Below are 17,788 nucleotides of genomic sequence, written 5' to 3' on the forward strand. Positions count from 1 at the left end.
GATGATGGGCCCTGGCACATTAAGAATGACAACACATGGTTCTCAACAGTATGTGTAATCAACACGGACACCAATGCATCCTCAATGCACTTCCATGCTGGTCACAAGGTTAATAAGTTCTCGCGACAGGATCTTCAGTTCCTCTAGCAGCGTTTTTGACAACTGCTGGACGGTCGATTGTATATATGGACGCGATTCTATAACTCTCCACAACACTTCCCACAAGGGCTCCAAGGGGTTTTAGTATGGTGAACAGGCAGGTCATTACATTCGCAGAATATCCTATTGTTCCAATAGCACCCCCCCCCCCCCCTCAGCGCTCTTCAATGCAGTCCACATTGTTATCCATAGAAATGAAGTCATGAAGTCATGGTCCGGTGCGCCCTGAAAACACACACAAGGGAGCGGTTTAATGTCGCAGTGAGGTTGCCCGGTGAGTGTATCGTATTCAAATAATTGGAGGTTAGTACGTCTTTGCAAGATTATGCCTCCCTGCACCACAGGAACTGGGCTGCCAAAAATTTCATGTTGACATACGTCAGTACCTGAGGTATGAGCTTGCTTACATCTTGAAGAACTGAGGAAACTTTTGTTGGATATTTTCTGAAAAATGGCGGGTCAGTGAACTGCAGCGCTGTTCCCTTGTTCCATGCAGTTACTCTCAAAGTTGTCTTCGAAGGCTCTTTCCAGTGCCAAGTAGATATATATGTAGTGCTATTATAAAAGAAGCCGTCGTCATAATTAGGCAACTACGAAAGTTAACAATGACTTGCGTACGCCAGAAATATTGCCACTGTTTTCGCTATAACTTGGTGAAAACTGCACCTCGACGCATTCGTCCTGGATGTATTTTGTGTGCGTAGTCTGAGTTCTCATAGCGTGTAGAGTAAATTTAGACTTGGGAACAAACAAGGAAAACTTTTCTTAAAACGGGGAATTGAGAAAATTAGATAGTCTCAAATAAAGCTTAATTATAAAAACTACAACAACAAACCTACAAATTAGAGTTTTAACCGACTATCTCAAATCTGAAAACCAAAGGTGTTTTATACTGTAAAGTGGAGCGGTAAGTAACTTAAAAGCCATTGCTGGAGGAAATGGGCATTGTGCTGTGAATCACTTGCGTAACCAGTTTAGATCTTTCCGCACCTAAAAAGTGTAGGATCATGAATTACAAGGAGCATCTGAACAGCTCCTCTTATAAAACGACCAGTTTCTGTTGCTACACTCTCACGGGTGCATTATTGTTTAACTATGAACTGATATTAACGTATTGTTAATATTTGATCCTCTGAAATGCACAAATTCCCGAAGAATGCGAATCATAATATTCGGGTTAAGGTGTCTGTATGAGAAGTGGCAGCAATTTTATAATCTTTGCCACAGGGGGTGTGACTCCTCAGCAGATCTGTGTGGGCTACCAGACGTAATGTTCACAATATTGAACATGGCTGTTAGCAGCAACTATGGGTAAGTTTCCAGTTAATAAATTGCACAGCCAGTCAGTTGCCGAAATTAGTAATTTTTAGACTTGGCCCATGTTTCGGTACCGTTAAGACTATCTTCTTGAGAAGAATGAGGAGTTACTTGTGCCACTTTACTCAGAAAAGGTTACATTCACCACGAGCTGAAGCCTCAAGCCACATACAATGTGAAATTCGAAGAAGATACCCATAGCTGTATCGAAACCGGGTCAAGTCTATACATAAATTGTAGAACCTGATTAGCTGCGTAATTTATTAATTACTAAGTGAATTGTGCTACTGATAGATCACACTTCGTGGCTTTCTTGCTTCTTGCCAGGCACCCGACTTACTTTGACTTCTACTTCGTCTTGATGGTGTGAAGCTTTACTTTCGGAAAGCTGTTTCCTCAGTTTTGGGGTACGGGGAAAGAGGTAATATCTGCAACTGCACTATGAAGATTATCTCACTCAGCGTAGCCCGATAGGGCCAAAACAGCATTCGGAAAGCATATTCCCACACCATCACTGATAACAACAGAAGCCAAAGTAAGCCCCTGCCATGACAAGAAAATGAAGCCACCTACCTGTTACCAAGAGATCTTCTGCATACTTGTGCTAACGAACCAAGGTCCCTGTGACAAAGATTACCAAACTGCTGCCGTTTCTACTCATACAGAGACCCTACGGGTGCAGTATTTAAAGAATACTGTGTCATTGTGAGTACCTATTGAGAGTCGTTTATAATTGACACAGGCTGTATTAGTAATGGACTTAGCAGAAGGAACTGTTGTTCCACTTTTCTCGACAGAATGTACAGATGAAATCATGTAATAAAAGAAAAATCGTTTTAGACTGACACTAAAACGCCCGAATCACACAGTCGTTTTCTTAAATTTGTGTTCTGCACAGGAGGCAGTTGCGTGCTTTTGCCACAACCCTTTCACTTGTGTGGTGTCAGTGCCGCCATTCGTAAGCAAGGCACGCACAAGGTCGGCCGCCGTGGCTCACGGGAACCTCCGTGGACTGCAGCCGCCTCGGCCGCAGCACAGCGCCGCACGCTCTATTGAATAATCGCAGCGGCTGGCCGCTAGCGACTGCGTGTAATTCTCTGCCACTTGTGCCGCCCCCCCCCCCCCCCATCCCTGCTCCCACACGCATCCACACACACGCCCCCTCCCCTCCACCCACCACTCACTCTCCCCTTCCATCTCCTGCTCCAACCCTCCCCCTCCCTCCCGCGCCATAGCTGGTAGGCGATTACATTCCTCCACTGCCGCTTTATCTGCTCGGGACAGTGGAGACGGCGTGCTCGCCATAAAAATGCAAAAGTTCTCTCTCTCTCATTTAAATAAATCGTTATCGTCCCCTTTATGCATTCGCCACACATTTTAATGCTCCACGTAGGAGAAAAATTTCGATGAACGCTAACGGTTTTGTTTCAACGGTTCGACTTTTGTAAATTTTTTTTCATGCTTCGACTACATTTTACTCTGGAATTATTGCTAATCGGATTTACCGTCATTTAATTTTTAGAGATTCAGAACTTTCGTATCCGACGGCTTCTCTTTTTCCTGTGCCTAACGACAACGCTGCCAGAAATTTTTTACGCAATTTAAGTGCGTCAGAGACACTGGCTACTGCATCCTATGAAAGAGGTAACAAGTTTAACAATGTTATTCGCCAACCTGATGGAACATATGTAAAAAAAAAGCACCAATATTTTTCAAAATATTTCCCCACCATGAAGCATCAGAGAGTTTATATACAATAATTCTTTTCTATTAACAAAGTACACTGGTGCGCAAAAGGTACAGATAGAAGTAAATTTCACATGATTTGTCACTGCCAGTTAATCAGTTCTATGAAACTTTGAGCGTAGAAAGCACTACTACAGTACAGTACAGAACAGTACAGAAGGTAACTGAAAGAAATACGCTGTGAGGCCAACAGAAATAATAGCTTCATTACAATAATTATGAAATCCCTGGGCTAGTAGGACAGAGCAGATGAGGTTGTATTTGTGGAAACCGGCCAAAATAAGTTACTGTCAGTTGCACTAAACATATAAACTTTATTTGTTAAAAAACACAATCACACAAGCAAGAATCAAAAACTCTCAAGGTTCTAACGAAAGACCTCTTTTGATTTAATTTAGATCACCTGAAGGCCACATCGGAAATCCAAGCACAAGCCTAAGCAAGGAATTGATGTACAGGAGTTCATCTGGATGCTTCACTTCTTTAGAAAAAAAATATCTTCAATATAAATAGGCTGAAAGCCTTAGCTTAAATTTTTTCCACAGAACTCGGCTGAAGGCCACACGTTAATCAAGAACAAAGTTTAATCTAAATAGGCTGAAAACTCAGCTGAAGGTCGCATATCATGAAAACAAATTTACGGCTTAAGGCCTAGACACAGGGAATTTTCAATTTTAATCTTGAAAGGCTGGAACTTTGCTGAAGGCCACATACCAAACAGGAAACACTTTTTTTTACGGTTTAAGCCATAAGAAGAAGCCTTGTAATTTTATTAACCTAAAACTCGGCTGAAGGCCACACAGGCTACTTAAGACTAAAAAGGAAATCACTCTGTGAAACACAAGGAGCGGCGCTCAGAGTGTTACCAGGATCGGTTCGGGAAGGTAACACAAATGCACGTTTAGGTGAGACAGGCAGCCAGACCGACACCTGTTAATCGGAAGGCAACACAACCTAAAGCCAGCCGACGAACCAACCAACAAGATCAATTCTGCTCCAGCCGACCGGCAAAACGATAACAAGATGTCAATAGCACAACGTTCTGGATACTGCTGCCCAGTCCAGCCAAGTCAGAATTAAAGTCCCAAACTACCAACACACGTCAGCTGTCGAAATACACGCCGTGCTGCGCAGGATCAACATGACGAGAAAAATACACTGCCGAATATTACGTTAACGTCCAGGGCAGGTAACCGGAACGTCAATGGCGACAAGGCAGAAGATAACTTCATCGATGAAGAAATGAATTAAATGAATTCAAATACCACACAGGAAAACGGCTGCAACTCTAGCCGACTTCAATGGACACACGTTGTTGCTTGCAGGGAATCTCCCAGAAAGTGACAACCAGGATCAAACGAAGAGATGCGTTAGCAGTTGGAGACACCACTGGACTGCATCCAGTGATGAAAAAAACAAGGTATGACGAGAGCCAGCCACGGCTGAAATTGCACTGAAGTCACTGTGATTCATTATGGTTAAGTGAGCACTCAACTTTAGTGTCCAGGAATTTGTGGACGACGAACTTCTTAACCCTCGCAAGAAGCGCCTCACAACTCGAACCGCGCGTGCACGCCGCCAGTGACTCCGCCCTGACCACGTGCCACGGATACTTCCTCGCTGCTCTGCCCCAACCGACCGACTGCCACACATCGCACAGCTGGAAAATATATCCACCACAACAAAGATAGTACAGCAGTACTAGTATCAATACACGCAGCTGCTGCCACTCACGGAGAGAAGAGAGCAACGTTATGGCGGTAACCAAAGAAGAAATAAGACACCACTGCACTCCATCCAGTGATGAAAAAAACAAGGTATGACGAGAGCCAGCCACGGCTGAAATTGCACTGAAGTCACTGTGATTCATTATGGTTCCCTGTACATTACAAAAGGCAGAACACGGTTCTTAAAATTGTGTGTAATCACTTCAGACGGCAATGCATGGTCTACAACGTGGTTCCTTGCTGAGCACAAGGTAGTGCAGGAGATTTTGTGTTAGCGGGTACCATTCCTGCAGCAGCGCAGCTGGAAACAGCTGGATGACAGATGACGCATGTGGACGTGCCGAAATACGTCTCCCCACGTGCTGCATGGGATTTAAGTCAGGGAAACGTGTAGGGCAGCCTGTTCACCGCATATCCAATCGTTCCGAGAACTCCTCCATCTACCCTGTTGTATATGGTCGCACATTGTAATCCACAAAAATGAAGTCAGGGCCGAACGAACAACGAAAAGATAGGGAAGAGGAACAGTATCACAGTAACGTTGACAGGTGTGTTTAAAGTATTCTAAGACTTGGGGGTGTATTATGTGGTCCCACCTCTCAACACTTGGCATTCCGTCCAGCATTGATAACATTAATTACTTGGTAATTCAGTTCTTATTGTGTGGGGAGGCATAATCTTGCAAAGGCGTACTAATCTCCAAATCTTTTAACACCATACACACGCGGTCATCGGTACTGCAACATTATACTTGTGTGTATTTTCAGGGTGCATTGCGCCCTTGCTTCATTTCTATGGATAACGATGTGGACCGCCTCGAAGAGCGCTGGTGTAGGTGCTCTTGGAACGAGAAGATATTAGGCGAATCTAACGGCTGCCAGTTCACCTAACTTAAATCGCATCAAGAACGCGTCGGAAGTGCTACAAACACTTATTGAATCGCTTCCACATTTACTGTCGAGCATCCAGCAATTGTAAAACAATCGGGTGGAGAAATGGAAGATCCTACTGAAAGAACTCGTTATTAACCTTGTCCTCAGCATGATAGCGTGTTGCATTGCTGTCCGTGTTGATCGAACACGGTATTAAGGATCATGTATTATAATTTTTAATGTTCAGTGGTCCATCATGAACCGCGGTGACCACCTAGCGCTTGATATCACAGCCCCACAGTATAAACAAATACACTGAGGCATAGCGCCGTATAACAATCCTGCCTTAGAGGCGGTTAAGTGGGAGATGCGTCTCAGAGCTGGACAGTGACAGATAGTGACGCGAGACTGGATGCGCACGTAGATTATGTATCAGCCGATAGGCGACAGTATTGGATAGGGGACTGATTTAGTTTCGATTGTGCCCAGTAGAGTGCATTAAAGTAATAGAATGTTTTTCATAAACTGTTCTAGTATTTTCATAAATTGTTCTTATGTCTTTTTGTGTATGTAAAATGTTATAAATGTGTTTTAGTAGTATGAATGATGCAAGAGTGTGGATTAATGTTAATATGAAGATAATTGTTTAACGAGTTATGTAGCAGGATTTAGTGTGGGAACATTTCGAAGAAGTATGGATGTGAACAAAGGGGATTTTTGTAGAATAGATTTGTAAAGTAAGTTTATGGTAAAGGGAAAGTTAATACAGGTATCAATAACAATAGCAAATAACTTTATGCATAAACAAAACTTCAGCATATTAGATAATTACGTCGGTAAAAAGTGCAGTCGTGAGGTTTACTAATTAGCGATTGGTTATGGATGAAAAGCGCGGACTGACGCAGGAGAATTTAGTTTTTCTATCGGCTGTTAAGTAAACTGACCAATGGTAAAGCAATATTCTTCGCGCGCCTTTCTCTGCTGGTAGAGAAGACTTAGAGTATTCTAGGGAAGAAGAGTCGAAGCCTAGCCATGAAAGAGATCGGACGTGTGCATTAGTAGTTCCGACGGAAATGATAAGTTGCCGGATCTAACAGTGTTTCATACATTAAAAGTGTTGGAAAGTGACGGCATAATAATTCCGATATGTGTGTAGAAATTTCGGAATTTTTGAGTGTCCGAGCAGTTCTAGGCGCTACAGTCTGGAACCGCGCGACCGCTACGGTCGCAGGTTCGAATCCTGCCTCGGGCATGGATGTGTGTGATGTCCTTAGGTTAGTTAGGTTTAAATAGTTCTAAGTTCTAGGGGACTAATGACCTCAGAAGTTAAGTCCCATAGTGCTCAGAGCCATTTAATACAGTACACCAGTTGTATGTCTTCGACATGAGGACCCTCGGAGACCTTAAGGTAGATTGGGGTCACTTTTTGGTATGGTTATGAACGAGCGCAAGTTTTTCCAATGAAACCAAGGGAGCCCGAACGAAAAGATGTGAATATAGCAGTTCTAAGATCATCTGTACCAGGGAAATGTACCACAAATTCTTCAACTGACCGAATAATGCAACAACACTGAGTATTAATCGTGAGTGATAAAGAACGTAGAGCAGATTTTTGCAAATGAAATATTGGCAAATAAGTGAAGAATATAAGATTTCTGTGATCTGATACTGAGTGTGGGATATCAACAGTGCAAAGGAAAGTCTTTTCGAACAAGGTTACACTCAAAATGTACAAGAACAACGACGGTTTTTGTAATGAAAGGAAAAAAGGGTGACTGGAAAGACATCAACAAAAAAAGAAAAGGCAGATGAAAACAAACATCAAGGAAATGGATCATCAGAGGAAAGAGAACTAGGTTAAAATTTTTTATAGGAAATTAAATGCTTTCTAAAGAAGCATTCAGTGGAAAAACTAATTCGTTAAACGATGAAACAGCGAGTATGGTAAATGAGGAGAAAGAGATCACTGGAAGAGACGCCGACTTTTTCCACAAACTGACTGTACAAGAGAAACTACGGATGTGCAAGAATTCAATAACCTTGACGAGTAGTAACTCTGGAAGAGATGAGAATTTCTTCGAAGAGATTGAAGGACATGAAGTAACCAAGAAAAAGTATTATTCCATCGGAAGTGTACAGCCATGGTGGCAGTCAGGACATATGTTGGAATGTACAGCTAAATAGGAATTACGCTTCAGATGGTGATAGCTATGGCCTCGTAATTCAACCAGGAAGGGAACCGGAAAGGGCTGGACCAGTAGGGATTTTACACACTCCATTCTCTTGTAGAACACAAATTTATTTTACACAGCTTCAATCAGATAGCAGCAGATTAAACTTTTATTTATTTCTTAAATTAATTAAAAGGCCAAACAATGAGACTCTCGTTTAAAATTCAGTGACAGAAAGTTCAAACTTATCTTTAACCCAAGATAACTTATTATTTCTTAAGGCAAGACACGCCCTATGAAAGACACAGAACGTAATAACGGTAAAGCGGTCACAAAGGCAGATGTAAATCTAAACTCTATCAGAACAGATCAGAAAGGCCTTAACTACCAAATGGTGACATTAAAAAAAGAGTTAAAATTGACTGATTAAAAAACATAAAATCATGAAACAATGAAAAAAATATAACGCCAATATCTAGGCAAGATAATTTCAAACCCAGAAACACACATTACCTGAAGATTTAACACATTTGTCAATAACACAAGAATAATTAAGTTACAACAGAATAAGGTATATATTGCGATCCCAACACACAACCAAAACTTGTAGCGCTTTCCACTTCGGTACTCGATAACTCACAGGGGGTAACATGATCCAAATATTGGTCGCCCGCCAACAGCTAATACCACAGTGAAGAGTCCACACCTAAAGCCCGTCACAGCTTCGTTCCTCAGTTCATGGTGTCCACCAAACCGACCACCACGATCGGAGCCACCACAGCAGAAGGCTCTGAGCTCCAACGGCAACGTATTAGTCGAAGATCATAAGAAAAGTGATATCGATACATTGCGGGAAAGCCGCTAACGGCTCAAGGCTGCTGTTTCGCGAACACCTTCTGTAGTAGAGGTTACACCTGTGACCAGGCGGACCAGCATGTTGCATGGGAAGTTCTGCTGCCAGATCTGGAACACTGCTGAAGTGGCATGGTGCAAGACATCCGCCCAGAGCAATGGCGAGTGGAGTCACCCCGTGCTGCGCTTACTTGGCTCATGTTACTGATCGATCTTATGGTCAGACTTCCTCTGTGAGCTACATGCTAACATTGACCTTGGGAAGAGCATCATAAAACGAACTGGAACACCGTTATTCCTGGAGAAAACTGTGAGTGCCACTTTGCCATGCGTTTCCTAACCGATGAAGGACGATCTGTGTGCAAGACCACTAAGAATCCGTTTACAAGATGAAGCACCACAAGGAACATGGAAACCGCTTAACTGCTTTGGGTAAGAATGGAAATGGATTTACCTGTACATTTATTACGCCTGGTTGAGGCACTAGGAGAAAATAATGATTTAGATGAAGCACGGTGTTTTCTCAGTGGTCGTAATGTATGCGTATGGGAATTAGGCCCTGGACAAGTAGTGCCCATCTGATTAGTTAATTTTGCGACCAGAGACATAAAATTGATTAATTAGTTGTTGTTTACCAATTTTGGTATTTTAAATGAAGATGATTTGGACAGGGTTAATTCGATCTCTAGCTATAAGCAAGCCACCAGGTAATTGTATTACAAGAAATATTTGTAGGGAGCGGAGAAATTAGCGATGGAGGAATTATTATTGGAATTTGAGGACCTGTTTAGTTATGGTGGTCTGTACCAGCGAACCCAGTAACATAACATTAAACACCAAGAGAGAAGCGTAAATTATAGTGTTTCCCTCATCTCCGACACTCGTGATGGAGGAGTTCATTAATGTACAATTCGTGATGGAGGAGTTCATTAACAAAAATTACATGATGGGTTATTGAAGAAAATACCAACCCATGGTCTGCACCAGAGGTGATCAACTCGAAGAAGAGTATGGATGGAACCAGGACATGTTGATGTTACTGTGATTATAGGTACTTTAATAATCGTACAATTACAAAGGCAGATCCAGTCCCAGATAAAAAGCAACCCTAGATAACATGGAGCACTGTAGCTAATTTTCCACCATTCATGGTGTGGAGTGGCTGTCAACAGCTGGAAGCAGCAACAGAGGACTACATCAAAGTGCAATTTGCATGGCCACTATGTGGATTTTCGTACACCACACGACGGATAAAGAATGTTGCAGCAATATTTCAACGTTTGTTAGAGGGAATGTTTAAGGACTCAGACCAAAGTAGTGTTTGGTGTATTTTGGCAACATAATTGCTTTTGTGAGATATGTTTATGAACATGTGAAATTATTCATGAAGATTTGTAAAATATTACATGTAGCACCCCTTAATCTCAATGTAGAATACTGCCTATTTGTGATAAACTAGTGCTTATTTAAGAAATGCAATTAGTCATGATGTGGTACAGACAGGCCATACAGAGTTTGCCAACACCTCGGACTGGAACGGAATTACAGTCACTTTTAGGATTAGCAAATTACTACAGAAGGACCTAAGTTTGTGGATAAAAATAACTGCGCACACAATTATTGAAGAAAGATCTGAAGTTCTGTGGGACATCTGAATATGAAGGTGTGTTTGAAAAACTGAAAGAGTTTATATCTTGGGATATGAATAATCATCACTTGCTTGTTTGTTGAATAAAGAAGTAGCTGGGAGAGACTATCCAGTCACGTACGCATTACATAAATTAACTAAGTCAGAGAGGAGGTATTGTACCATAGAGAACACAGTGTGGTGCCTCATTAATGGCATGACATAATTCCATTATTATCTATACAGTAAGAAGTTTTGAAGTAATACTTGATCTCACAGCACTGAAATGATTGTTGGGGTTAAAGAGTCAATTTAGCAGATTAAGATGGTGGGTGCTTAAACGAAGCGAATTCGATTTTTAGGAAGCACTTTGTCACTAAGTAGACCATTTTTCATGGTAAGTGGGAACTACAGCTATCCCAAATCAGGAAGCTGTCACAGTGGTGCTGTCAATGGTGAATAACAGGGTACTACAGTTTTATGTTCAAGAAACATTAATTACTAAACAGGGCACCAGCCTTCATGTTTGAGCCGCGGTAAAATATTGCTGTTTTGAACACCGCGCCCCAGCGCGTAGTGTGAAGCAGTTGCCCTCCGTTTCTGGCGGTGGCGCCGCTGTGGCAATCGCAGCTTTGGTGTCTCCCTCTGGTGGGAAAGGGGAAAGGTTGCCTGTTCACGTGCATTTAAGGGGTGCTATGAGCTCGCCAGTGAGTCAGTCTGGGTCAGTCTCTCGTCCCCAGCTTGCTAGTCTGTCTCTCGTCCGCATTTGTTAGGCAATTAGTGTCTGTCTGTCGTTCGGAGTGCTAGTATGTCTGCCGTTCGGATCAACCTTTAAAGCTGGCAGAATGAAAGTCTTTCCATTCCACCATTAAGAGAACTCAGCGAGTGATAGCCCGGTCGGGGCTTAGTTACTGCATCTGAGTCTGCACGTTAGGCCACCAGTCTGCTCGAGTTTGCTCAGGCAATGGTCATTGGCGGTTGCATCGGTCGGTTGGTCGGTTGGTCGGTCGCGCACTGAGATACAAGATGACTTGTCCGTCTTGAGCGTCGGCGCATGTGAGGTCATCACCTGAGTCAAGTGAGCTGTGGCGTATAGCGAGGGGTAGTGACTTCGTGGTCGACACGGGGGCAACCGGAGTCAACCCACGACATCAGTCTGGCCGGTGCGAGCTGCGACGCCGTGAGACGAAAAATCAGTGCGCCTTCCTGCGTCCGTTGAAACGGCTGGCAGCGGACGGTTCGGGAGAGCGATTTGGGTGTACTGCGCCAGGTCTTCTCGAGAAATCGCGTGGTGGCCTGCGATGTCACACTCGGGATTGGCGACAATTCAAACACCAAGGTGGCGTCTCATTCCAAAAAAGGCCAGATCTCAGAAGTTCATGGGAAGTATAAGGTTGGTTAACAATGTCTCATTGGCACCAAATTTCACCACCATTCTGCCCAACGCTACCATGGATGTGTTACACGATGGGGACGTCGTCACCCCACCTCTTATCCACATTCTATTCCTTCTTTTGACGCCTATGAGATGGAGGTCAAAATCGAAATTCGAAATCAACGCCGTTTTCTGTTTTGTTATGGGTGGCCGAGGAAAACATTTCAGACACAACGCTGTTCAAAGTCGACACTTAAAGACCTAAGGAGTTAGGATAAAAGGTGACAGTGAAGGCATCCCCTCCTTGATGGGCTGATTCCCGCATATTTTGTGTCGAAAACAGTGCAGTGAGTAACAGGATCATGTTCTTGACAACGTGTGCCACTGCTGAACCCTCCTGCACACCAGCTGTACGAGTCAGCCCTGCTCTAAGTGCATAGTGGGGCTGCAGCTCATTTGAAGGTGATCCGTTAACTATGTTCCAGTCAACGGGTTGCAACCACTGGAGGTAGTTTAAGAAAAGCCAATGGAGTTTGAAAGTGATCCAAAGCATTAAAGGGTGTTTGTGTTTTTTCAACCCTCTTAGTTTTATCCCTCCTGTGGCAAAATCATTCAGGGAGAGCAATATTGACAAGTTCATCACCCCCCTTTTGGCAACTTTCTCAGTGTCAACCCCGCACATTTGTTAGCATTTTAAAACTGTACCTGTTTGACACTTCAATAAGCATTCACGTGAGCGGTGGTGCGATGCTGCTCCAGCGTTGAGATCAGGCAGTTCCTTCGACACCTGTTAGATTGTGCATCCTTCAAGCAGGTACCATAGCAACAGCAGAAGAGAGCCATTCGTCTGAATGTTTGTCGAAGTCTCTGTACAGGACAACATTGTTAAACTTCCCAACAAAGGTGGACTGTTGGTAGCGACGGTGTTGCCATACTTAGGAGTGGGCGGGGGGAGGGGTGGGGGGTGGAGGGGGGTGAAATCTTACTGCAACCCTTTGCCATTTTATTCATGCTTGTGTGAACGTTGCAACCCATCACCCACTTCCATCATGCAACATGAGGACTGAATTACCATAAGCAGCATTTGCTGCCACAGCACATTCAGATTTTGTCGAATAGTTATGAACGGTCGCTAGTGATTTCATACTGTATGCCAATGAAAAACTGCGGCCGCAACACACACGTAAGGGGCTGCAGTCTAGTGATGTCCTTTGAGAGGTGTTCATTCGTCGAGCGGGTGTCATCAATGTTGTTGTCAAGAACGCCGTCCATGTTGCCCATTGCACTGCGAACTGTAGTTTGCGACGACGAAATGTTTTAAAATCAGCGCCTAAAGAACGGTGTGGTTCGATTGACGACGTCACAACTGTGACTTCTGGCTTTGAAATTACGTTGTTTTGTTATGACAGGGGAGAGAGACGGCTAAGGAAAACGTGTCTGACACACCTAGACTCAGAATCGACACAAGAAGGCCTCAGGAGGTGGCATGAAGAGCCAACTTCTAAGGCCCTTTGGTGTCGATTCTGAGAGGAGATGTGTCTGAAACGTTTTCCTTACCCCCTGTCCCTCCCCAACCATAACAAAACAGCGTGATTTCAACGCCAGTCATAGTATCGACATGGTGGAGGCGCCAACAGAAGAAGTGGAAAGTAGTCTCCCGCATAACGTGAAACATACACGATGGTGGTAGACAGATTCGTGGTGAGTTCTGGTGCCAATACGATATCATTAACCAACGTTAGACCTCACATTACCTGAGCTCTGACCTGTTTTTCGCATCTGTGGACACATCGCTGTTTCAAACGTCGCAGAGCCTGGAGGTGACGTCGCAGACCGCCACGCTTTTGCAAGTTACAGTAAAACGATGTAGGTGGCTTTGAGCGAAATTTCTAAATTATTCTTCGTATTAGAACATACTTAAGGGTTTCCAAAAACGTGACCATTTAATTGTTTTGTCCCCGGTATTTTTGCAGTTCCATCTTGTAGAGAAAAGCTGGTTAGGAGTATTTTAAAATTGTAGTTTTAGTTCAGTGAGGGGAAATAGGATTGGGGAAAGAAATTAAGTGGAGGGAATGTTCGTTGCGACATAATTCTGTGTAGGTTTACGGAGATCAGGTCGTTTACTTGGATCGAACGTAAGTAGAGGAAGTAATGCAAGTAAATGGGATTTTTGTATTGCCCCTCCAGAAAGACCGGTAAAATGAAAAAATTCCGCTGCCAGGGCCGGAATGCTATTGAGGCAGCATGGTACAAGACACCCATCTGGAACAGTGGCGAGCAGAGTTACCTCTCGTTGCGCTTTTTCGGCCCCTCTAAACACTCAAGAGCGGCGCTATATCAAAATAAAAACCGGGGAATAAAAGCTAGCCACTACTACCTAGCAGTATCTGTCGTCGACTGCTGCCTACACCAAGAACTACTACGCAACATCCATCGAGGGTCACCTAGCTTCGTCTACAACAGGCCGCTGCCTCCACCAGTAATTAAGCTACCTGCCGTTCCCTACTGATGCTGGTGGTACCCAACTGTTGCCATTCGGCTGGGTCACCTCCGTCTATCAAAAACAGTTTCTGCTAGTCTTGGGAAGGTACCGGATTCACGGCCCGCACCGGGGTGAATCGCCAACCTAATGCTGGAGCCTTCTGACTGGCACGTTCTCACACTACTGCTGCGTTGGCGACCCTGCTGACACAGCAGCTTTGCCGTAGCCACCTTGCTGCCTCCTGCTGTCTTTGTAGTGGCAACATCCGCCCTGTGGCGACCCACATAGAGACACCGCCAGCTGTTACTGTGGGAGTTATTGCTAAATAAAGTAATGTAATTTTTATATCGCTGTGTTTCTGATTCCAAGGCCGCCAGAAAAGTGGTGCTATTCACTCATCCTCCTGCTCAAAGTGCTAACATTTTTAATGACAGTGATGGTGGTAATATTATGACGCTGTCCACTCATAACAACTGGAGCCAGGAGCATGCAGTTCCTATTGTTACATGTTCGTCTTTCCTAAACACTCCCACAACTGATACAAACAAAAGGTAAACATACTAATCAAACTGAAATAATAAATCGACACTGATGAATGAGATGTGTATTAGTACCAGTGGTTGCCAGTAATCAGTTACCATCGTTAACATTTTTATAGTGGTTTGTGTGGTTTATCTAAATAAAAGGCCGCTGTGAAGGTACAACGAACTGAGGTGCAAGTGCACAGATGCAGCTGGTCATGCATGCTGACACGAGAGGCCGCCCCTAGGGAGAAATTTTAAAGGGGCTCGCCATTAGCGATGAAATCAGTACCGCATGGTAAGCTGCCCTTGCGTGGAAAAAGCGCCCCTGGGCGCCTCTGAGGGAAGTTACAACATGGATACAGTCTCCTGTAGCGTAGTACCAACGACAGAGTCTTGTTATTTTTTTTTTAACAACCTGAATGTGGAAAGAGGGGGAACGACTTATTGGGAGAGGCCAGGAAGAACACTATTTTGAACATAACGTAAAAAGTAAAGGTTTTTCGAAAGACTTCACACCCAGCAGATAACTTCAGCAAATGTAGGGAGAACCCCTGAGTTAGGCAACTTTTGACGGCGTGGGACGTCGCCAAACTCAGGCACTACAAAAGCCTAATGTTTAACGCAATGTACGATACCTATTCCTTACTGCCATTTCTTGTTAACAATATTAGCTATTTCCAAGAATAAGAAGCTTTCACTCAGTTGATACTCGGCAGAAATCAAAAGTGTATTTGATCGGACTTCCTTAACTCTTGAGCAGAAAGGTGTGCAGTATACTGCTTCATCCATTTTCTGTAAGCTACCGCACAGATTCAAAAATCTTAGTAGTAATCCACGGGCTTGCAAATCGAAACTGAAAAGTTTCCTCATGGCTCGCTCCTTCCATTCTGTCTTGATGAAGACTCATTTGGTTGTTCCCATTTATACATTGAAGATGCCTTGAAGTGACGTGTGGATTGTGTGTGACAGATCTTTCTGTTATCAGTTACTGTTATTCTTCATCGGTATATTTTATTTGCATATCAGATTTATTGAATTTTTATGTAATATTTGTAACGACAGGTCGTGGCTGCCTATCACGATAAGGTCACCTCTCAGCACAGAATCTCTCGCTCTTCTAACAGTTCTAACGGTAAAAGTCAAACATCAGGCAACGAAAGACTTTATTGCTCATATAATGTGTTTTCGAATTTATCCATAATCAGATATCAAGGACCGAGACAAGTCTGCGAATTTTTCTTTCACGTACAACTTGAAACGCCATATCAACTTGCAGTAATCGCTCTTGTATATGTGGTGACGGTAAAATTCCGAAACGCGTCATAAGAAGAGTAAAGTTATTCCTTGTCTGATGTTTCACCTTGGCTATCCTGCCAGCTTGATTTTAGAACTGTTGATCGCTATGATAATGGTTGCCTGCTTACTACATGACTGTATATAACGTTTACGTTATAGAAATTATAACATTCTCGAAAATCTTGGTGCTCCTCGGATCGATATCTTGCCAGTAACAATGTCGATAACGTGCAAAAATGGTCGAGATTATCGATTCCCAGAATGAATAAACTGTCTATATACTTAATTAAGTTTCTATGGCCCTCAGTGCGCGAATCCTACAGGCAAGTGACTAATTTTTTCAAACTAAACAGAACTTCACAATGTGACGTCCCTCTCCGCAATTAATGCACGAATCTGTAAATGTAATAACTTGAACAATGTTTTTAATTATTGTTTAAATGAAATGCACTTTATTAGCATTGGCAACGGTAGTGTAGCATAGCCAAAACATCTGAGAAAGAAGGTAGGCTCAAAAATGTTGCTAAACATCCGTTCCTTGTGACTCCTCGACGAAATCATGGCGTGGTGGAAGAACAGTTTGCGTCCAGGTTTTGATTTCCGGATGTGAATACGTGCGGTTACGTAGTGTTCATCTGTTGATTTACTGTCTTCCTTTCTCATAGGGTAGTTTCCATTTCTCACACTTCCTTAAAATTTAGAACTATTTCACTATACCCACTCACAATGTTTCCACAAGACAAAACTTATATCTTCCCTTGAAAATGTTACGTAAGTAAAAAAATAAATCATACATAACTACACTAGATACTTCCGTAATAAAGAATGATTTGAATTTGCTTCCAAGTATGATATCATGAAGTTACAAATGCTCAACACGGAAATATGCGCTAACAACTACATCTCAGTCCCGCCTACATTCGATTTCCCACTAATAACGAAGAAGAACAAAGTTTATCTGTAAATCTCATACAAAATCTCTTACACCTCAGATGAATCACTAATCGATTATCTTTTTTCAAGCCATTTTAAAAACTTGTAAGTAACAGTTTTGATATCAAAGACTTAAAATCGAATTAATATGCAATGACCAAATTCTGTAATAAATCTTGATAACTAAGTCACCCAAAAAATAATAAAACAAATATCATTTGTGACAGATTCATGTCTGAACATAAATTTTGGATATAAGTGTGCAGGCTTAATTTATTAAAGTCGTTCAAACTACACCAAGTACAACATTACACTTTCAGTAATTAAAATATGGTTCAATCGGCTCTGAGCACTATGGGACTTAAACGTCTGAGGTTATCAGTCCCCTAGACTTACAACTACTTCATCCTAACTAACCTAAGGACTTCACACACATCCATGCCCGAGGCAAGATTCGAACCTGCGACCGTAGCAGCAGCACGGTTCCGGACTGATGCGCCTAGAACCACTGGGTCACAGTGGCCGGCTCGAATCGTTATTTGGAAATTCAGGACACTACTTACCGCCGGACGGACACTAGACCTTACCGCTCCTCTAATAACTGCTGCCTCGCCAGTGCCGCAATCTGTGAGTCGCTAGGCATTCGCTGTCCGGAACGAATCGTAATTGCCATTCCGATTAGACTAACGGATACTACTGTGCGGCGT

Source organism: Schistocerca americana, chromosome 3 (assembly GCF_021461395.2).
Source record: "Schistocerca americana isolate TAMUIC-IGC-003095 chromosome 3, iqSchAmer2.1, whole genome shotgun sequence".
Taxonomy (NCBI): Eukaryota; Metazoa; Arthropoda; class Insecta; order Orthoptera; family Acrididae; genus Schistocerca; species Schistocerca americana.